We start from the raw sequence: 4,645 nt of genomic DNA, 5'->3' as shown, positions 1-4,645 counted from the left end.
TTACATGATTAGGCCAAATAGCTTTTCATGTCTGATAAGGACAATTGTCTCTTTGGAGATCACCCAGAATGCAACGCCTGAGGGTTGGGGATGAGGGTGGGGGGTGAATGTGTAATGGGATCTAACTGATTAGTTGTCTTATCATTGAGGGAACGACTGCAGATATGCAGTGACATTTATGGAGATCAGTGCGACAAAATCTTTCATAACACATGAAAAAAATCATGTAAAACAAAGTGTTAGGTAGACATAGAAAATAACTTCAAACGACGCTTTGACTTGATTCACAAGAAAGACAAGCTCTGGCCTCAGAAAGGTGATTGTACAGGCAAAATCTGCTTTTACATCTGAAGTTTGAGTTGAAATGAACTTTTAAATGCTGTCAGTGAGCAAATTTGGGGATTTGGTTGTTGAATTGTCGGTCTGTGTTTTTGATTTGTTGATTCATTCAGAAGAGAGACTTTAAGAACCAAGGACAGCAACCTCTTTTACACTTTATTCCTCTCTTTTCTCTCTCTCTCTCTCTCTCTCTCTCTCTCTCTCTCTCTCTCTCTCTCTCTCTCTCTCTCTCTCTCCCTCCCACTCTCTCTCTCTCCCTCCCACTCTCTATCTCTCTCTCTCTTTCTCTCTGTCACTCTCTCTCTGTTTCTAGAGCGTTCTTCAATTTCTGCCCAGCCCATGGTTAGACTTTAGTGACTAAATTGTCACGGCAATCATGTTGTGTTACAATCAATTCTCAAACTTCACCAGTCACACTCAGATGCAAACAGGACACACACACACACAAACACACGTTGCAGTCGACAACTCTCAAGACAAATAAGTGAATCAAAAGAGAAAGCGTGGCATGCAGTGTACTTCCTGCAGCTGTGAAGATGTGTTTTGAGATAAACGGCATCTGGCTCCTTCATGCCTCGTTTCCAATGAAAAGCTTCAATCAGGTACGGACATAAACACTGCCTGTCTGGCCTTTGGGGCAGGCACATCAATCCCAGCTTTGTGAAGTCCCCCCCCCCGTCCCCCGTCCCCCCCCGCTAAACTCACCGGGAAACTCCTATCACACTCCCCGGCACAGCTTCGTCTTCATGCACTTCTAACAGAAGTTTTAATAGCTGATAAAAGACAAACGTCTCAGCAAGTAAGAGTTTTCTATAATTTGATTTGTTTGTTTCCAGGGAGTTGAGAGGGAGCTCGGCTCAGAGAGGAGAGGCGCCTTTTATCTCCGCGCCAGAGACGGAGAGCATGACAGTAAACAACACAATAACGGTGCCAGCTCGTCAGCGAATCGCGTGGTCAGCGACGGTAGCTCCCCCGAAAAGTGTCTGGCGTTTATGAAAAGACAAGACGATTATAGCCTCACCAGCTCGCTGCATTTGACGTTGCTTTGATATTCAGCCAGTCGGTTAAATAACCCCAACATTTTATTTTTCATGCATTACACAGTGAATCCAGCAAACCTGGATGGGGGGGAGACAGGAGGCCTGGCTTGGCCTCGGAAGAGAGGCTAACTGATGTGGTTCTTCAGGCGCCGACTGCAGATGGAGAGTATGTTTCCCTGGGTTGAGATGCAGCTCTCTGAGATAAGTGAATCTTCTTTTCTCTCTCAGGCCATTTTGTCTGTAATGGCCAGGTATTCCTCCATCAGTCTACAGACCTGGGATGACCCCCACTGCTTTTTAGTTATGTAAGCTTTAGAGGATGGTGGATTGGACGAGTGTGTGTGTGTGCCACTGGCAGTGTGTGTGTATATCTAGGCATGTGTGTGTCCCTGACAGTGTGTGTGTCTCTAGGCAAGTGTGTGTGTCCCTGACAGTGTGTGTGTCTACCTAGTCATGTGTATGTGTATTCAGGCGTGTGTGTGTGTGTATGTGTTTCCAGGATCAGAGGGTTGATGGGGACAGCTGTGTGCCCCACACAGAGAGTTCATCTGAGAGGGTCATGAGTAGAAGCAGGGAAGGATGAACTCGGCTCAATAAAGCTGCCAGAATGAAAGACTACCCACAGCCCTGTGCGTCGGCTACAGAGACAGGGAGTCCGGACACCTCCATAGCGAGGGTAAACATGGGATGTGCTGTTGTGACGGACACCTTCCACAGAACAGGAGCAGAACAGTGTGCCATATTCTGTACGACCGGCCTCCTATTCCCGGACACACACAGCACTGAACCCCCCCAGTGAATGGATTGTTCTTTGTCGAATTCAGATATTATTCAACGTGCATAATCCCCAGGGATGTTAAGAGACTGGGTGTGGATGCAGGGTTACCTGGCTTCAAAGCCGGAGGGCAGACCTATAGATTCTGAACATGTTCGAAAAAAATGAAGGGGGGGGGGGGGGGGGGTTGGTGTGCGTGGCGTACGAGTCGGATGCATTTCATCACGCCGCTCCCCTGTTCCAATCCCACAATGCCACGGTGTGGAACGTGTGAGACGAGCCAATCACATTAGCTGTGATAAGAATGGGAGCGTAGGGCATGTTGCCAATTTGAAAATAGATCAGTCTCATCCTCCCGATTGGTGAAGGACGAAGCAGAGACAGATGCGTCTGTGTCCTGCATGACACGCCTACGATTGTGCGTCTGTCGGACTGTGTGTGTGTGTGGCGCTGCCTGTGCGTGTGTGTGTATTTATCTACCTGTGTTATTTGATGTGCCACTGAGAGTGTTTATCCATGCGTGTGACCGTGTGTGGATTGATCTATGTGGGCTACTGTGTGTATGCGTGTGTGTGTGTATGATGTGTGTTAGTCTTGATCAATGTGTGTGGGGTCTTGTGTGGTTACCATCATCTTGCCCCAGGTGGAGTTAATGAGGGAGAGGGAGTGACAGGCCAGCGTGACAACATGACCCTCCCAAAACACCTAGCATGTACTGGTTATGGTTTGGTTAGCATATCCATTCAAAATCCGAAACGAAAGATGTGTATGAACTTGGCGATACAGTTGACGTGGACGGAAATCTGAATTTTGGCAGAAAGTCTTTTTTTGGCACGACTCATCAAGAAACATGGAAAAGGGTGAGGGAAGAGATGAAAGAGCACGGATACAAGAAACATTTTCAGCTCTTCCCGTGTGTTCGAAACTCCGAGGAATTCTTCGTGCACTAACGCAGAGGAAGAATTCTTTGGTAGTTCTCTCTGCACAGAACGGCTTTTGAGGAGCGACCTTCAACGCGTCGTGTCAGTGATGAGTCATTGAGGAAGATGAGCTTGGCTCAGCTGTGCTTGTGAGGCAGAGGCTCAGCTAATTCCAATGGTTTAGACAGACCAGAGGCATTGTAATGTATAAAAAGCCTGAACATTTTCACAGAAAGAAATAAGGACTAAAACTTTGAAGCATTACCACGGCAAAACTAATCGGTTGGCTCCCTCTTTGTGAATTTCAACAGAACAGAGCGTGTGTTTAGCCGACTTTGTTTTTCTGAGCAGAGGCTGATGCAGGACACAAGGCCTTGAAAAAGCTCAACTGTATACAACGAATGTACGCTCTCGCAAACTAAATACCACTGTGTGGAAAATTTATTTGGAGGTAGAAAAAAACCATCAGCACGAAGGTTTTAATGCCCAACCCTAATCTGATTGGACGATGCTACATACTGTACCTATAGAACGTCTTTATGAACAGCACTTTCCAACAGCTCTCTGTGGTTTGACATCGTTCTGTAAAGTTCTATTCAGAGGCTCCTTTCTTGTTAGCACTCGGCTGTCCTGCCAGTATAGGCCTAAAACAAGAGGTTGAGGGCAGACATGTCCTGCGGTCAGTTGTGTTCTGGGCCCAGTTCTAGTAGCACCCTTGTCCTCCTTACCCCAGCCCAGAGGGAACAGTCTGAAGCTACTTGCCCTTGACCTGTCAGTGATTGACAGCTCTGCCCTTAAACGAGATGAGTGGATTCTCCCCTCCAGAAAGGATTAGAAAGAAGACTTCAGCCTGAGGTAAGCTGGCTCTCTCCTTCATTTTATCTTTCTCTGGAGGGCACACACACACACACACACGTATGCACACACACACACACACACACACACACACACACACACACTCGCATGCACACTCAAACACACGTACACACACACACACACACACACACTTTCTTTGACAGCCAGGACATTTATGCACCATTTTGTCATGATGTGTGATCTTTAAAGAAACATGCTCGAATATATGACAGTCACTCTTCCCTTTCAGTCTCGTGGCTTGTCCTCTAGGGTTTCAGTAACAAGGCCAGGCCAAGTCCTGATATATTATTGTGCTAATACTAACCCTAACACAACATTGCTGATTCTGGAGAAGAGAAATGGTTTCCTGGTCCTCTCGAACAATTATATGGATCCTATACAGAGTTCTCCTGGTCCTAAACAGAGGTTTCCTGGTCCTAAACAAAGTTTTTCTGGTCCAATAGCAGAGGTTTCCAAGACTCTTGTCCCAGTTTAGAGGTGTGGTTACTCCAATGGCAGTCTGCATCAGGCCTTATGGGTTCACCTGACACAAGAGGGTTTTATATAATTTAAACCAGAGAGCTCCTGACTGGCAAGGTATTACAATTCTGCTCTTGGATTTGTGTCTAGACTCATTTATCGATTAGAAAACTGCAGAAAGCAGTTATATTGTTTTTCCTACTTTAAAATGCATCAGTGAGAAGACCTAAGGGCCG

This window comes from Osmerus mordax, chromosome 24 (assembly GCF_038355195.1).
Source record: "Osmerus mordax isolate fOsmMor3 chromosome 24, fOsmMor3.pri, whole genome shotgun sequence".
NCBI classification, from domain to species: domain Eukaryota; kingdom Metazoa; phylum Chordata; class Actinopteri; order Osmeriformes; family Osmeridae; genus Osmerus; species Osmerus mordax.
The sequence above is the reverse complement of the archived record's forward strand: the minus strand, read 5'-3'. Positions refer to the sequence as shown.